This window comes from Zonotrichia leucophrys, chromosome 1A (genome assembly GCF_028769735.1).
Source record: "Zonotrichia leucophrys gambelii isolate GWCS_2022_RI chromosome 1A, RI_Zleu_2.0, whole genome shotgun sequence".
NCBI lineage: Eukaryota > Metazoa > Chordata > Aves > Passeriformes > Passerellidae > Zonotrichia > Zonotrichia leucophrys.
This window is the reverse complement of record NC_088170.1, coordinates 59,436,413-59,455,394: the sequence shown is the minus strand read 5'-3', so window position 1 is coordinate 59,455,394 and position 18,982 is coordinate 59,436,413. Positions and strand designations below refer to the sequence as shown.

Sequence of the window (18,982 nt, the reverse complement as noted above, 5' to 3'; positions counted from 1 at the left end):
TAAACGTTATTGTGATTACTTTTTTATTACTCTAAGCCTGAGAATATTGACCCCCCGTTTTGAAGCCTAACCTTATTTTTCATGCCTTTCAAGTTTATGTGAGGTTGCCTATTTGATACCCATACATGAAAATTTCATATTGTTGGCTCTGCTCTCAATAAATTATTTAGAAGGTTTGAATATTTCTGCACAGTGGAGATTTTCAGAAGAATTTGGTAAATCCTTTTATTCTGCTGTCCTCAAAAGGCAAACAACCTCTCAATACACAATTAACAACAGCATTAAAGGAGAAAATGAAGGCTGGCTTGAAAAGAGAGTAAGTATAATTATCTACTAGGAATTTATTATAACTCAGTAATATCTAAATATTTGCAAGATCTTTTGTCTTAACTCTAGCTAAGGAAGCACACGCTCTTAAACCAGATTCTTGAATGTGTTTACCTCAGGCTAAAGTAGCACAAATCCTCTTAGAGACACATGAATTATGATGAGCAAATATCATGAAACGCAGGAGTTCAAGAGATGCTGGAAGCATCTGGCTGCCCATGGCTTGGAAAGGTGCGCTGGGTGAAACACTGGACGGCTGAGCCCAAAGAGTGGTGGCCCGTGCAAGTGGTGCTCCCCTGGCCCAGCATTGGGACCACTCATTTTTAGTACCCTTATCAATGACCAGGGAAAGGGGATTGAATGATCCCACAGTCAGTTTGTAGTTTTACAGCTTCAGGTGACAAGGAGCTCTACAATTTATTTATATAATGCATGAAAATGCTTTTCCTTATTTTTAAGTTTGCTTTTCTCTGAATTATTGTATTTTCAGTGAAGCGTTTGCTTTATCAACAGAATTCAACATTTATAGATAACTTTCACAACCCTCTCAACTATCCTTTTTCCAAAATTAAAGAAACTTACTTTAGCTTCCTATTACACAGCAAGATGTTTTCTCTATCATCATCAGCTAATTTTAAAGAATATAATTCTACTATATTTTTGGAAGCAGAGGCAACCAGATTAAACCATGACATAGAAATCTGGGTATAATGTTGTAATGCACACCCAGTGGTAAAAGTTGTTTCAGTCTTCACTCCTTCCCTCATAATTCCTAAGGCTCAATGTGTTGATTTTTTTTCTTTACTCATGCTTAGCATCAAGATGATATGTTTTGAAATTCACTTCCAATATCCTGTTCCAAAAGTCTGCATTATTTTTGCCTCTGTTACTCACCACCACCTTCATTTTTCAGTAATACAGCATTAAATTTTACTACTTTGAGCAGCATGGAATATAACGCTGTTACCTTCCTAATAAGTTCCCATTATCATGTTCACTGCTTTAAGTTCAGGCATCAAGCCATGACAATGACACTTCTTCCTTATCAGCCACAGTCCTCCCTCCTCAGAGTGGATTCCTTGTGTGAAGTAATTCAAATGAAAGCTGGCATTATCTTATAGTTAACTCATTAACAAGATTGAGCTGTAAAGTTTCTGACTCCATTTATCTTTAATATATTTGTGCTTGTCTTCATTAAACCAGAGCTTAACAAGATTGCTTAATGGGCTGCAGAAATGAGAGACCTTAAATAACCTGGTGCCATGCAGTCTAGATATGTTGGGCAACCAATATAGCAGCTGTCCAAGGGACACACAGGTATTTTTTTAATACCAGACTTGGGATTCATCTGCCTGGTTGTGAGTGTGGAGAAAATCATCCTCCTCACCCAAACTGCTCATCTCAGAGTCCCTTCTGCACAACAGATGTACCCAGCACAGTCAGCAGAGTGAGTTGCAGCCTGGCCAGACCCAAAGATTTCACCAAGTCAGGCTCTGGAAGGGTTGGCTGTAGACTCATGGAAGCAAGGGGGTAAGAGTGCACAAGTGTCCTGATTAGAAGGGAGAAAATAAAGAAAATTAGTGTGGAAAAGTGAAGACTGAGATGCACTGAAAGTTGATGAGAACCATGAACAGAAGGAAGAGGCCCAAAATACATCATACTTATTATTATGGGAATTATTATGGGAACGGACACAAGTTCAAAAATGTGATTTAATTTTGTTTGTATGATTCATGCAACAAAATAGTTCTGCCTAAGTACAGTCCCTCATTTAGTTGGTGCAGAATGCTATTTAAAAAAAGCTACAGAACCCCATCTATAAACTGGAACAATACTACTAAATAGCCTAGAGATTGACATTTTAAGTTAAATAATGAATCAAATGAGGATTTCTATGGGAAAAATATTAAATTGGGTTAAATATATGGGTTTATATTAAACATAAAGTAATTTTTGTACTGGCAGCCCACGGCTTGGACAAGAGCACTCTGCTGGGTTCAGAACTGGCTGCATGGCCGGGCCCAGAGAGTGGTGGTGAATGGTGCTGCATCCAGCTGGGGGCAGCCACCAGTGGTGTCCCTCAGGGCTCTGTGCTGGGACCAGCTCTGTTCAATATTTTTATTGATGGCATGGATGAGGGGATTGAGTCTTCCATTAGTAAATCTGCAGGCAACACTAAGCTGGGAGCACGTGTCCATCTGTTGTAAGGTAGGAGGACTCTGCAGAGAGACCTGGAATGGTTGGATGGATGAGCTGAGTCTAACAGAATGAAGTTTAGTAAGTCCAAGTGCTGCATTTTGGCCACAATAACCCCCTGCAGCATTATAGGCCAGGGATGGTGTGGCTGGACAGTGCCCAGGGAGAAAGGGACCTGGGGGTGCTGGTGACAGCCAGCTGGACATGAGCCAGCAGTGTGCCCTGGTGGCTGAGAAGGCCAGCGCCATCCTGGCCTGGATCAGGAACAGTGTGGCCAGCAGGAGCAGGGAGGCCATCCTTCCCCTGTACTCAGCACTGGTGAGGCCACACCTCAAGTGCTGTGTCCAGGTCTGGGGCCTTCAGTTTGGGAAGGATGTTGAGATGCTGGAGCGCGTCCAGAGGAGGCAATGAGGCTGGTGGGGGGCTGGGAACACAAACCCTGTGAGGAACCACTGAGGGAGCTGGGGGTGTTTAGCCTAGAGAAAAGGAGACTCAGAGGTGACCTTATCACCATCTACAACTTCCTGAAAGGTGGGTGTAGTCAGGTGGGGTTGGTCTCTTTCTCCAGGCAGCATTGACAGAACAAGAGGACACTTAAGGTGCATCAAGGGAAATATAGGCTGGATATTAGGAAAATGTTTTTTACAGAAAGAGGGAGAAAGTTCTGGAATGGTCTGCCCAGGGAGGTGGTGGAGTCACCATTCCTCGATGTCTTTAAAAAAAGACTGGATGTGACACTCCATGGCACACCATGGTTAAGTGTTGGGGCTGGGTTGGACTTTATGATTTTAAAGGTCTCTTCCAACCTAGTGATTCTGTGATACTGAATTCTGGCATATGAATGGCTGGGCCGTAACAAATGTTAACACAATCCTTTGACCATACATTGTATATTAATACTGCAAGTTCAAATCCATGAAAAATACTGGTTTCTAATGGTTCAAATCAGAACAACATGGAAAAGAATCTGAAAAAATAAGAAAAACTTTCACTAGTCCTCTGACACATATAAACACCCAATGAAAATTGAGTTGAATGAAAATGATGTGCTTAAGAAATATAATTCCTAAAGCAAGATCAATATTAAAACTCAGTGGCATCTGTTTGTTTCATCTTTATGGTTATGTGGCTAAATGGGTCAGAGACAGAGATGGGGACCATCAGACAATACATATGCTTATTCTTTACAGTGTAATTCCTCACAGTGTGGTTTGTCAAGGCTGAGCATCCCAAGTGCCGGGCAGCTCCCTCAGAAAAGGAATGGCTCCAGGTACATCACTTCAGCAAGAGCTGTTAGCTCTTTGTGTTGGGTTTGTTATAATGGTCAACTACTGAGCAAGAAAGGAGAGCGCTGGAACACCAGCACAGTGGCAGGTTGTGATTATGAAATATTTGATAGGACTCCGGGGAAAAATCCTCAAAGTGTATTTTTCTACTTTGCTTGGGCTAAGGGTAAAAACAGGCTCCTTCCAGACTCCTGTTTCTGGACAGGTAACAGATACTTTACCATCTCTAAATGTTCACAAGAAAGTCTGAGTCCAACATTCTGATTAGGCAACCAGCCAAACCATGCACACACACCAAAACACACAACTGCAGCACAGTGACTTGTGTTTGAACTTGTCATTATTGGTTAGTTGCTTGTTAAATACTTTATAAATGCAGCAAATTCCCAAGTGGTCACTTTCTGTTCTTAAAAAATAAATAAATAACTTGGAAAACATGGTTCTTGTCCCTGGTGTGCCTAACTATCCCAGATAACACCAGTACAAATCCCCCAGCAAATAAGGGATTTTTAACAAATCACTTCATGTCCTCTTTCCATACTGCAATTCCTTCTGCTCTGCACATCCCAGTGAAAGCTATAAGTATTCACAGCCATGTCCCTGCTATGACTCATATCTTGTTAGAACAAAAAGAGGCACTTGGCTCTCTGGAAAATAAATCCCACAGCCGCCTGCCTTGGATTGCTGTGAGCCTGCAGCTCCCTGGCTCGTGCACTGCTGTGTCACAGAGGTCTTCACGTCCCACAGGAGACAATTACTAAGAAGTACCTCCACAATAGGTGAGGTTCTGCATATTATTATAGCAGGGGAAAAGGGCTAAAATGGTAAATATATTTATAAAGACTCAAAAAGCACAGTTACTCAGTGGGAAAGTCAGTCACCTGGCAAGCTAAGCTGTGCAAATAGCACAGCCACTCTCCCAGGCAAGAGATCATTAGCAGTAGGAAGAACTAAACTAATTTCCAGAATAATTTGTATTGGTGTCCGCAGCAAGAAGCACGATAAGCAGCAGATATCTATCAGAAAAAAAAAACCCAGTGAAGAGGTTTTTTATCTTCCTAGCATTTTTTCATCGGTTTGCCAATGAAAATTTTAAGAGTGAAATAAAGAGACTGAACTAGAAACTAGCCCCCCTGGAAAAACCCCCAACAAACCAAACTAAGCAAACAAGTGCCAAAGTTAATCAAGTCTATTTGATCCAAACACCACTGACCGGACAAGACAAAATATATCACTGGGAACACAGTTAAATCCATAGAGCTCTGTTGGTCATTCTGTCTCCTGTTCTGTGGCGTGTCTTTACATCAGGGAATGAATATTGTCACCAAATAAGCCCTCAGTAACAGCAGATATCTACAATAACATCGGCCATTAATGCAAGTGTACCAGCTGGTCAACACCTTACCTAAATAGTGAAATTCTTCTTTCAGCCCCCTGTTCCAGTGCCAAACTGAACAGACACTTCCATCAGATTCCTCTCAGGAGTTACCAAGGTCAAGGCAGAAGTGACACCAGTATGTTGTGCTGGGTATAAACCTCAACATCCTTCACACAGAGTAACTAGGAGGAGAAAATACTCCGGGTATTTGCACCAGCAGATATCTACACTTGCAAAAAAATTCTGGGTAACCAGTGAAAAGAAACATGTGCCTAAATATGGAGGAGGAACATTTAACATTATGTTCCAGCTCCTGGCTCAACAAGTAATATCACTGTTAACCTGCAATGCTTGAATAAGAGAAAATAAGAGAAACTTTCTGCATAGAAGACTCTACATTTGTTTTTCTGCAGCTGCTTGAAGTTGGACTCTCCGAGAAGTCAAACATTCTGAGGAAAAATGGCAGAAGTCTCAAGTTCACCCTCAATGCCTCCCTCTAACTCAGTAATTAAAGCACAGAGAAATGGCCAGACATTAATAAAAGTAGTCATGCCACTTCATACAGATCTAGCTATGAAGAAATTAGGCATAAATAAATATAAGTAGCATACTTCTGTGGAGTCATGTATTCATAAATACATTCAATTTTGTCTTTTGAACCACATACTCAATAATGTTTTCCACTTCTGTATTTAAATCCCACAGTTGATTCAAAGAATGATTCTGACATCTGTCTAACCCCCTCAGTGTTGCACCCTGAGAATGAGTAGGAAGAATCAGATAAGCAGAGTAGAGAAAGATGGATCTGGATCTGAGTGGGGTCTGTGCATCAGATGGAATAAACTGTACACCAAACTTTCAAAACACAGAATAGGCAGCAGTCAGCAAGTATGAAGATACTTTTAAAAATTCACACAACAAAGTGTTTTAGAAATCCACCTTTGTACACTTTTCACCACCTTAGTTCAGAGGCAAATGAATTCTCCCACCAAAAAAACCTAAGACTCTTTGAATTTGCAATTTTGCTAAATAAGTCTCCTCAAGAAATAATAGAAATAGTACAGTGCCAATAGTATTTGAACATTTATTTTTACTTTGAATATGAAAAGAGGGAATTATGATCAGCTTTTAGGAGGCTTACAAACTCATAAATGATACAGTATTTTTATTATGCCATTTTCAATGAAAACCAAATACTTTGATCTTCTCCAGTGTCATTTCAGATTGAAATTGAATATTTCAGTTCATTTTGTTAAACTGAACTGAAAAAAACCCCAAACCCTATTTTAGGCTAAATCAAGATTTTAATTCCTTTCCAAACACTTTGTGCCAGGTGGTCCCTCCACCTCAGGGAGGCACTTCACTATGCTCCAACTTTTACTATCTAGTTAACACATCCAACCTTCCAATAGAGTAAAAAGCAGTAAGATCCTAATCACAGAATTTGTGATACTACATACCAAGAAAAATACAATTTGATCTTGAGGTGACAAAGAAAAATGTGAATTTTATATTCAATTCAATGAACATGAAAGCAAAAGCACAAAAAAAAAAAAAAAATTTAATTTGAGTCAGACTCCCCTTTTCCAATTTTTTTTCCCCAAATTTAAAAAAGTCAAACCTTACTTTCCAAGTAAGATTTTCATTCTGCACAAGCTGTATTTTCTATTATAAATCATTCCTGCTGGAACTGGTTTTATTCCATTTCCTAGAGAGCAAAGGGGCACTTTTCCTCTACTTGAATGTATTGTAATGCCTTCTTATGACTTTTCTTTTTTCTCTTTCACATCTGACATATTTTTCCTTATTGCTAACCCTAAAATAAACACGACTAAACACAGTTTTCCTGTGAGCTCACATACAAAAGTAGTTTGGGCAATGTATTCATTTTTCTGTTTATATTATCCTGTCAAAAACAGGGAGAACTTGGCAGTTCTTCGAGTCTTGAAGAACAAAGTCAAAAACAAACCAAGTTATCATTGGGCAGCCTCTCTGAGCACACTAGTGCAGAGCTGCAGGACTCAGAGTTCAAAATGAGATCTGCCTCAAAAATCCCTCAGAAAAAAGGTCACATTATAGATATTATATCATTTATGCTGGATTTAGACTTCCAGTTTCTCACTCAAGGACAACTTCCATGCCCCACATCTTTGTAATGAGACGGAGTGTGCTACCTCCTCTCCTTTGCATTCCCACAGGTCTCCAAGGACAAGGAGAAATTCATGCTACAGAGATATATTACATCCAACGACCTCAGAAAGTCAGACAGCAAAAAATCCAAGCCATTTAAGTCAAGAAAACACTCTTGGAATAGATATTTTTGGATGCACAACAGGGTGTTAACCTGTACCATTGTTGAGCTCATCCTCCTCTCTGTTAAACTTCAAGTTTGCTTTTTGCAGGAACCAGAATTCTGCTTCATACTGTGGAGAAGCACTTTTCAAAAGGGAAAAGCACTGCATCAAAGCAAGATTTCTACCTTGGACAACAGCAAATTGCTTGGCAGTCCTTTTATTATATTCAAGGCATTCTCAGGCAGCTGTGCCTCATTACAAGCAATGGTGCTTCAGCCATTAACTTCAGAGGGATGAGGATAAAGCACTAAATGCAGTGAAGATAATTTAAAGCATGTTAGGCAAGGAAATGAACTAGTGTGGAGCTCTGCTGATGCTGTATGCTAAGCATGCTTCCTGGGGAGTGCTGCAAAACCATATCCACTCTGGGACAGGAGCTCCTACAGAGCTTTTGTTTCCCTTGCAGCCCAGTGGGGCCTTGCAGTGCCACAGCAGAATGAGCAGCTGAAAGATGAGGTCCATCCCTTCCTCCTCATTGTACCAATTCTAGGGCAGGAAACACTCCTAGGCAGAGTGCTGTTGCAGTGAGTAGCTTTTGAGGAACAAAAAGAATTTGTATAGGATTTGCCTCTTTGTTTGTTGAGAGTTTTAACAGCACTAGTGTTGTAAATTAATGAAGATAAATGACACTGGCATTTGGGCATAAGACCAGGCTTGGAGCTAAGTCTCAAACAGATCTATAGGCTTCCATACAGATCTTTATGTTTCATACACCACCAGTAAACACATGAGGCTGTCTCACCACTGCATTGGGTGTTTTGATCAATTTGTGGTTCAGCAGCCACATGCCAGTCAGACCAGCCCTTCTCCCTCCAGATGCTGACACTCATTCTTCAGCTGTTTAGTGTAATTTTTTGTTCATTGTGAACCAATACAGCTACAACCTGGTCCAAGTTTAACCTCAGACTAGATCCAGCACTTCATAGTCTCAATACTCTTCCCAGATATTTCTGCTTTTCTAAGGAAATGCATAAATATTACAAAGACAAAATTTCAGCTTTCATCCTGCAGAAGCTGTACAAATTTTAACTGAACCGTATTTTTTTTTGAAAGGTACACTTAAAAAGAACTTTAACAGCTGCTCTCAGACTTTAGGTGATTAATTTTGAAGTAGGTTCTATAAAAGAATGAACAATAACAGCCAAAGGTTGAGGCATTAATATTAACCTGTAATAAAAGGAATGATGTTTAAACCATTCCTAGAAATAAAAGATGAGTACCTGGTCCTAGAGTGCTGGAAGAAGCACATAGCTTAAATTATATCCAATCAGGCAAAATACAGATATTAAACATTTATGAGCAGCTCTGATATATTCTGAATTAATCAGTTCCGCACATTTAAATGTTTTAATATTTAATGCTGCTACCTCAACAGTCCTGAAGAAATATTAAACTTTTTATAGTCCTTTGTAAGGGATAGCAAGACATTTTACTGCACATAAAATCTGAATTGTGGCTGCAGGTTTTGTGCTGTGCTGCATTTAGTGGAGAACCACGATTATAACGTGTTGAACTACAGCTGAAATTCTGAACATTTTTACCACAGATGAAACAGAAATAAGGGCAGTAATAACACAAGTAACAATTATTAAGCCAGGGGTAAGTACATGTCCAATCTGATTAAGTCTCCTAGGCATGATGGATTACTCATGAAGGCATTATAATATCATACTTTCCTGAAATCTCTCAGATGAGTGTAAATGGCATGCTAAAGGCATTTTAGACATTGCAGAATATTAATGTTAGTGTGTTAGTAAAGTAAATCTTCTTCAAAACACCAGCTGTGGCAAGCAAAAAATATATATAGAGAGAGATATTTAGAGCCCACAAATTCCCTTACTCTAAAAAACAAGCACTCAAATATTTTTTTGTCCTGCCAAAAATGGTAAATTTAAATACAAGAACGGTATACTAATGTATGAGTAGTTTTAAAACATAGTGTTTAAAAGCATATTAAAGTTGAAAATGAACATGAAGACCTTCTTTAGAAGACAGTGAGTCACATATTAAAAAGCTTCCTTTGATTGTAAACATATTTCTGAGATTCTGTGCTTTATCACCTCTAAATTAAGTAAAAAATACTTTGAAAATTCCTAGATAAAGCACAATAACAAACTGCAAAGCTGTTGAGGTTTGATGGAAATTGTAAGACAACAACAAATGGCATAAAGCCTCTCTTATGAACACGTGCTCATTTCCATATCTCTTTGACAGTCTGGAGTTCAGACCCTGCAACACCTGAACTCCTGCCCATCTCTTTGCCCCTTGTCATTCAGTCTAAATTCAATAAATTGCTCTCATTCTGCATGATTTTGCCTGAATTATCATTGCAGACCACAAAACTGAATTTACCAGTGGTATTAAGTTTATAGCAGGGCAATTTCAAAGAGAACCATAGCAATTATAATTGAAGAGATAGCACATAAAAATCAGTATATGTAGGTTGTTTGCCAATACACTACCAAGCCTGGCTCTCATGTGAGTTATTTTTAAAAACAACAAATTCAACAAAACCTCCCTATCACTGAAGGGGTATTGGGGCCAGACAAAGGTGATACAGAGACTCTGTCATCAGAAGGCATGAAAAAGCACTTTATTATCAGAAATTCACAGCTCTTGCAGAAGCAATGGTGGACCTAAGAATTGATTGGCCTTTAGGGATCTTTTCTCACCTATTGGTCAAGAAGGGACAACTCCTCCTTGTAAGCATCTTTGGCAAACAGAGATTGCCTGCCAGGTGCAGAGATTGAGGTAATAATTTTATTAATTCTTTCTCTGAGCTTTCTCACAGCTTCCCAGGAGAGTCCTGGGAGAGCTATGTCTCTCTCTGTTCAGAAGATATGTGATTGCCACACCTCCCCGCAAACAACAATAACAAAAATATCAGGACAGTCTCAAATCTTTATTCTCCATTTATTTTTGAGGAAACATAAGCCTCATCCTTTAGCACCATTACCTTTCTAGTAACCAATCTGCCACAAATGCTCACACATAGCAAAAGGAACAGAGATGCCCCAGTTCAGTCCTTGCACCACTCTGTGGTCCTACTAACCCACACTCATTCCCAGAGGCCTCAAACAACCAAAACTTCCACATGCACAAAGCCCTGCCCAGAGATCATCCTTGGCTCATTTCACAAAATCGCTGGAAGTGAACTCCAGAACTGGCAGTAATTCTGTCCTCTGGTGAGATGCTCATAAGCAGCAGCCAGAGTCCTTTACACAACCTGTTAAACCAAAAGTGGGCCCTGCATTCCCAGTGCTGAACATCATTGTCCAAGAGCAAACACAGACACATGAAACTATTGCAGGTAATTTGTGAAGGGTCATGTTTCTACGAAAAACAGAGAGGAAGATATGGGGAAGTTAAGAGAAAAGGCATGAAAGAAACTGTAAGGACACAATGTCACATCTGTGACACCAAAACCCTCACTCAGCTGATCTGAAGGCCCTGTGCTGGACAAAAAGACTCTCATGTTGCTCAAGAAAATCACTTAGAGATCATCTCATGTCTCTATTTAAGGAAACAAGACTTCTTCAGAATAAGGTAGAGATAATCAAAGAAAAACTGAGAGTTACCAATTTCTTCTCTTACTGCAAGTGATTCATACAATCCTGAGAAATCTCAGTTGGATCTACCATCAGCGGAGAGGCATTGCAACCACTGCATCAAAAAGGTACAAGTAATAGACAAGTCACAAGACATGCAAGTGACCCTTGACCAAGAGTTCAGAAAGCACTTAAAACCAAACCAAAATGATGAACAAAACCTGGCATAATATAATTTCTAGAAACTTTTGAATTTTGCCCAAAAAGTCAGGGAGTCCCTTGCAAATAGATGGGGTTCTTACTGAGACTGCTATGGTAGACTTGGGGGATTTTTGGGTCAGAATTAATCAACCAGCCTGATCTGACTGCACAGACTAAGTTTCTCCCAAAAACAGGAGAAGGGAAAATTTGGACTAATTTGAAATGTGCTAAGAAAGAGAAACTCTAACACAGGCCTGCACAAATGAGCAATCACATTGGGAAAGAGATTAAAGAACTACCAAAAAAAAAAAAAAAAGCCCAAATTACTATAGAACAACACAAGTGAACTTGGACTTGCAGAACAATATCAGAGAAAGTAAGTATTCCAGTATGTAACATGGACTACAAATGAAAGGGTAGTGGATACTGGTTTGGACATCACTAATTTTTCAGCAGATGTAGGAAAAAGCAAAGAGGTGAACCTGCAATTGCCTGTGTATGTTGCTGACAAGGCTGGGGAGATAACTTGTCCCCTTAAAATGTAAGAAAACAGATTTTGATGGAAAGTGATGGAAATTTGCGAAAGCAATTCAGACAATTAAGGAATTACACAATCTGCAGCCTTCTTCAGATTTAAGAAGGGCAAAACCCCCACCAAACCCTTATAAGACAACAACATTGTAATATATTAAAAATTAGGTGCATTGAGATGTAGCTTCTCAAGGTCCCGGCCACTGCCAGTGGTGCTCTCATGCCCCCCTGTGCAGGAACACAAAGGCAGCAAGAAAGGACAAAGAGTCACTCACACCCCTCCAGAGGCCCCAGACCTCAGGGGAATCTTGGCTGCTAAAATTTCAGTGCATTTGAGACAGCAGTCCATCCATTTGCAAACTGTTTCTAAAAAGCTACAGATAATAAAGATAATAATGAAAGTAAAGATGGGAGCTGTGGTTGCAAAGGTCAAAAGTGAGATGTATGTGATGTAAGTGTGGAAAAGCTGAAAGGACAAAGGAGAGTCTCAGCTCAGTGATTTTACATTTAAGCAAGGAGCAGCAAATTCTTCTTTGCAAGCACTAGGATTCCCTCTCCAAACCAAAAATTATAAATAAGAAATTATACTGCAATGGATCACACCACATGGTGTGGAGCTGCAGAGAAGTTTGGAGAATCTGCTTTCTGTGCGGTGCAGAGAGCTAAGCAGAGATATTTTAGAGCCTTATTACCTTTTATCATGGATAAGCACTATAGATGTTAGAGCAGGTTCATTGTGCTCTTCCCAAACTGACCTGAAGCACCGTAGGCAGCCAGCAGAAGCAGATCCAGGTGGCAATGAAAGCACAGCTTTATCAAATACACTAATCCTCACCAATTTGCACTGGTGGATGTTGCTTTTTGTGTGAGGGGTGAAATGAGCAGTCTTCCCCAGCCAGATTGCTGTATCTAGGTGATATCTTAAGGCAGGGATTGGCAGAAATTAAATGAGAATGGAAAGTGACTAATGTAGCTTTTATATACATGAAAGACAAATATTGACATTAATACCAAATACATAGCACAGCAGAGACAGACCGAAGCTATTCCAGTGATTTATGCATAACTAAGTCTCTTGCTTGCAAAACAAATTCCTTCAAACTTGCCACAGATCTCACCATAAAGCTAAGGAAACCTGTAGGTCCCAGCAGGCAGTCTCTGAGTTACACATACGCAGAACCACACAAATTTAAGCTACTGCTCTGAAACCTGATTTTTTGGGTTTTTTTTTCCTTTCTTTTTCAAATTGGCCAGCTATAAGAAATAGCAATACATAAATCTGCCAAATATCTGTGCACCACTTTAATGAAAGCAAATCTTTAATAAACATTAATCTAAAAGGTGAGGTTGCTAGAAAGTCATAAGCAAATGTAACAACACATTTGAAATGAAAATGTCTTGAAGTTCCAGCTAGAGCACTGTGTGGATCCTTCTGTGCTATGGTGGGTCTAGGAAATAATACCAGTAGCAAAACTGTAAAACATTGGGAAGGCAGGTGCTGCAGTTCATTGTTTTGCTAAAAAACTCCTAACAATCGTCTGTAGCAATTGCAGCTGTCTTTCTTTTACCAGTGTATAATAATTACCCATCTGATTAGCAAATGTAACCACCTGCAGTTAACTGGTTTACTTATATAACTACTTGCAAGGATGAAATGTCTTTCAAAATCAGGCAAGTTAGTGCTAAAACCAAACTGCCTTGTCAAAGTTTCATACTGAAAGAGTATTTCAAGTGGTTGGGGAATTATCTGCACTTTGGTACAAGTGTTTAAAAATGGTTTTTGTAAGATGTGGAAGAAGTGCCCTAAAAACAGCCTCCACAGATTTTAAAACACCAGGTAGCTCAGACACTATTCTATGAAGGAAAACTATCACAACCACATTTTTATTATTAGATATATCCATCCACCACAGGCACCCAGGAATCTCAGTGAACACATTTAAATATATACAGCCATTATATGTGGTCAAGTTCTCATCCTCTCTCATCCTCCTGCCTCGGTGGTTGTAATCTTGCTTCTTACATGAAAAATCTGCTCCTCCTCAGTGCTCTTCACCTGGGCCTGTAAAACTCTACTCAGCCACTTGCCCAGGCCCATTTGGCAGCTGAGTAAAACATTATTATTTCTTTTTATTAGTCATCATGGTAAAGGATGAGGAAGGTAGATTTTCTATCTGCACCCTTAAATTTTCATAGCAATTTGATTGGGGTGACCTTGTTCTTCCATTTAATCTCACCAGGCAACAAAATATTTTAAAATATAAACAAATTATGTCAGTGTCCCCCTGTGAGATACACGAGTAGAAGTGTCACACTTTTGGACAGACATTTTCATCAGGGTCTTTAATGTATCTTTTTCTGTATTATTGGCGTCAAGTAATTTGTAGATAACACAAATCTTCCACTTTCCTTGTCCCACCTTTGCTTTCTGTGCGTTCCATCAGAACAGACTCACTTTGAAACCTGCAATTCCATTTACCTGCCTCTGTAGCATCCTTTTAAATCTGAACATGAGGTTTTTTCACTCCTTTTCTGGTTTCTTTTATTTAAGAGAAAGCAGTCCAGCAAGGAACATTTGGGTAAGCCTCATTTCCATATGGAAAACAGCATAACAGAATCACAAATGTGTTTCCCCAACATGTCTCTCACTAACTGTTGAGCTCACCAGCTGATTTCAGCTAAACACAACCAAAAGGTAAACATCTGGAAACTACTGCTTCTCTAAACCCTCTGAAAAATCAGTAACTGAGAATGGTACCTCTTCATTCCCCTCCCTGTTTGGTCACTCCAGGGGCTCCAAGTCTTTGAGCATTCATATAAAAATATCTAAAATCTGAATTTTGCAAAAGTTTGAGCACCAGGATTCTCATTAAATTCATCTGCAGTCATATGTGCTGGAAACCCTTGAATACCTCATCAGCACATGCAATAGGTATTTAGAATCCACATCAAGCCTGACACCTTGCAAACTGAGAGCTGTCCCTGTAGGAACAGAGGAGGAAGCTGAACCACAGCTTTGAGCAAGGTTAAAGCAGAAAAGGAAAACTAAACACAGCAGTGCTCAGCTACTGTGCAAGCTCTGAGCAAAAGTGCTTTCTGTCCCCAACCAATCACCTCCATGGCTGGCCTGGTCTCTTTGTCACCTTTGACATTTCATGGGCTTTTTCTAGCTCATTTTTTATCAACAGTTGGAAAATGCCTTTTGAAATTTAACGTGCAACAAATATAATGATGCATACATTCATTTAAACTATTTGGGATATATTTAAAACAAGATTTTATCAATGCAAATTTGCAATTCAGAACATAATTGTAAAAGTAAGAAAATATGTCTTAAACACTAAATTGCCCACAGACCATGGACAAATATACATGTAATCATCCAACAATGATTCATAGTGAAATACTATTAAAAAACCCATAATTTTTATGGTTCACATTCTCTGGATTTCTGTTCATGTGTAAACCTTACTGCTCCCATCAAATCTGCAGGCTTACTTGTGTAAATCATTGTGGTAAAGCCAGGTTGCAAATCTGCTAAGAAACGGAAATTTTGCAAAGAGGGAATTTGGAAATTTTTACTTAGAAAATTTTGGGGTTTTTTTAAAGGAGAACAAGGTACTTTAAGCATCTAATCTTCTTGGCACCTTGTCCTCTCAATGAGCCAACACAGTTCTCTTTTCCTATTTTCTCATCCAGAGCAAACACTTTTCCTGCCTTCCAAGAAGAGGCAGCTTTGGGGAGCACTGAGTCCCCAGAGCCCAGCTGGGATGCCAGGATGTGTGGTTATCTTATTTCAGGGGTTCCATACTGCTGTCTCCTATCACACAACTTCCATACCTTCTTGGTGTTTTCTCATGGGCATCTCCTCAGAGCACTGACTCTTTCTTCTTCACAAAGCAGCCAAATGACCCCAGTTCCCTTCTCACCCAGCCATCTCACTCCTTTACAGCATCTTCTTCTCATTGGTCACAGCTGTGCCTGGTAAAGTCAGGCTTGCTCCTAATCTTTGATAATTGGCCCAGCTGCAACTCCTTAGGGGTGAGATTGCTTTCTACACTATCTTTATTTTCTTATGTTCTCTCCCCCTACAGGAATGCAGCTCTGGGGAGCCCTGTGCCCCCAGAGCCCAGCTGGGATGCCAGGATGGAACCTTGGGGAGCCCCCAGAGCCCAGCTGGGATGCCAGGATGGAACCTTGGGGAGCTAGTGCAACACAAGGGCACCACTTGGCATCCCACAAACCTCCAGTGCCAAACAGAAGAGGCACAAAGGAAAGCTAAAATGCCACTTGCTGCCTGCTGTCCTTGCTCACTACAACACTCCTTCTGAAGGTGTTTGAAACCCTTCTAAAATCACAATTTGAAATGTCTCCCCTCTGCCCACACCGAGAGTAAGTTGATGTGTCACTTGGAGGCTGGCATCAACCATTTTTGGATGATTGGTTTCAAATCCTCTAATCAGCTTACCATCCAAATAATTGAGCTGTGCTGGGGAGGCCCTTCGAGGCATCACTGAAGACATTCTCCCTCAAGCCCAGAGCAAAATTAGAGCTGTCATTTCCAGCCCCCCATATTGCCTGCACCAGCCAGCCAGAAGCTGCTTCATATGCCCAGAAGTGTCCTGATCCCAGCTCCCACTACATGTGTAGCTCACAGAATGCAGGGCAGCACCTTTGTTTTCCTAAGAAATACTGATCTGCTACTATATATATATGGATATTTAAAGCTAGGATTCAGACACATGTTTTTCTTCTATTTTATCAAAATGTATAACCCTTACAAGCCACTCTGTGAAACAATAGGAGACACACTGTGTCCCTCATAGTGGAAGCCTAACAGAGAAGTGATGTAAATAGCAAGAAAAATACATACATTAGTAGGGGACACAGTAACAGATGCAGAACAAGATTTTCTACTTGTACAGGCAGCCCATAATGGGCTTTAAACAAGGGCAGCATCCTGTGGGGTGATTTCCTCCCATGCTGTCCTTGCTTAAAGGGAACAAATTACTGCTTGCCAATAGGGATGATGCAGCTGCCAACCCCAGCACTCCCTGTCTGGCCATCCCACCTGGTGCAAAGCCCCCTCAGGAGGGTGGAACACCAGTTTACACCCAAAAGCAGCACTGACAAAGTTTGCCCATTGCCCCTGAGCTCACACCTCCCCTGTCCATGGGCACCTGCCCCTCCATCTCCCTTTCACAGCCCTCCCTCATTTCCCACAGCTAAAGGAGAAATACATGGGGAGCTCTGTTTTCCTCTTCTCTCACAAACTAGCATGCCCTGGTTTTTATATCTTCCCTTTTTTATCTTCCTTTTATTATCTTCCCTTATTTCCTAGTTCTCTGTAATTACATATTGGGACATCAAACGGTGAAGCAGGGACTGCTTTTGAAGACTTTTATAATTAGCTTTTCTATTGTGTCCTCTAATACCTCCTCTGGCTTTAGACTTACTTTTTTCTGTTCACAACCTCCTGAACATATGGCAGTAAATATGCAGCATGCTGGGAGCTTCACCTGGAGTCTACTTACAATATATCTGCAATGTAAATAACAGACTTGGCGTCAGTCAATTAATCACACACCAGTGCTTGGCAGAGGGCAGGCAGATTGCAGGAAGGGAAATTGGAAAGCGGTGTCTTGATCAGCATTGGACTTCAAGTATTAAATATTACCTAAGCTGGCATGTTTCTCTGGCATCCCTGCTTTTACCTAAAAATATTCTGTTACGATTGCATTAGAATGAATACAAGGCCAAATTCTCCACTCACCAGGACCATTTTGGTAACATTTCACCCAGTGGAATAATGATCTCATTTCCACAGAACATGACCCAAATTCAAATATCATACAGAAATTAAATTAAACTAAATTAAAGTGATCCCATGATGATGCACAAAATTAAAATATTGCCATTTCCATAAAAATGTTTCTTTTTGGTAAAACAAATTCAAATTAATTATGTTACAGATGCGTTTTATTCCTGTTTTTGCAACCATGCATTTGAGCAAGACAAAATACTTTGTTTACCTGATTCACTTTATTTAACTCATGAGATTCATGAGCATATCATCAATTATAATCACAAACACATCATTTTATGCTTAAAAAAAAGGACTCTTTTCCATTAGAGCTCTTCTAATTTGAAGATCTCAAAGGATTTTCTGTACTACATTAAAGTCCTTGTCATTCCCACAGAGGACAAGTGAAAATACAGAAATAAATCATCTAATATTTAAACACACTTGCATAGTGCACAGCACAAAAGTCAAGATCTCATGGGAAGAGCTTTCCTAATGACAATAAAAATCTCATTGAAGGTAACAAAGAAGGCAGTTTATGGCTGAGGTTCTCAGCCTGGCCCTGAATTGGTCTCTGCCAGGGCTGGTGCCTCAGAAAGGCTTTGCCCCAAGGCCAGCTTCAGGCGAGAGGACAAACAAGTGCCCTGAGCCACCTTCCACCCAGCTCACACCACTGCAGGTCAGCCCTGCAGGTCTTCAAAGGCTCTGGATTATTGCCTTCATCCTGTTTCTTCTGAGGATTTATTCCCACAGGGACACCTATGCTCTTTCTCTGCAATATCCCTTTACAGAAAGCTCCATCTTTTCAGGAGATGGAAAAAAACCTCAGGCTCAACCTTTGGCTTAAAAGCCTCTGACCTCCGATGGCCACCAGAAGAACTGGTTATGTGTACAGGACAGCAAATTATCTTCTGTATATGACTAAAAACCCAAATCCCACTACTGCTCCCAAGTGCCACAGCAGGAGCTGAGGCTGCCTGGTGCTGGGGCACCCCTGTTGTCGTTATCATATTGCAAAGCTCCCATACCTTCTCAGTGATTTCTCATGGACAGCCCCTCACAGCACTGACTCCTTCTTCTTCTTCACAGCACAACCAACAAACTCCAACTCTCTCCTCACCTAGCTAACCCACTCTTTTGTGGCACTTTTCTTCTTATTGGACACAGCTGTGGCCTGTTAAGGGCAGGCCTGTTCCTAATCTTTGGTGATTAGTACAGCTGCAGCTCCTCAAGTGTGAGACTACCTTCTGCACTATTTTCTTACATTCTATTCCTCCACACCCTGTTACCTTGGGGACCCCCACCCATGCCCACGCAGGGGAGAGGCCTCTGTCCCTATCAGTGCCACCCTGTGCTGT

The 18,982-nt window shown here is 40.4% G+C and overlaps 1 protein-coding gene and 1 long non-coding RNA gene across 4 annotated transcripts in view; both read right to left on the bottom strand.

The window, feature by feature from the left end:
• The window catches only part of RELN (reelin), a 283,741-nt gene that overhangs the window by 246,688 nt on the left and 18,071 nt on the right, over positions 1-18,982 (bottom strand). The window lies entirely within an intron of this gene.
• On the bottom strand, positions 1,035-18,723 carry LOC135442741 (uncharacterized). Its single transcript, XR_010438712.1, has 3 exons — positions 18,653-18,723; positions 17,278-17,362; positions 1,035-1,876 (listed from the first exon to the last, which is right to left on the bottom strand). It is a non-coding gene; the product is annotated as an uncharacterized LOC135442741 (long non-coding RNA).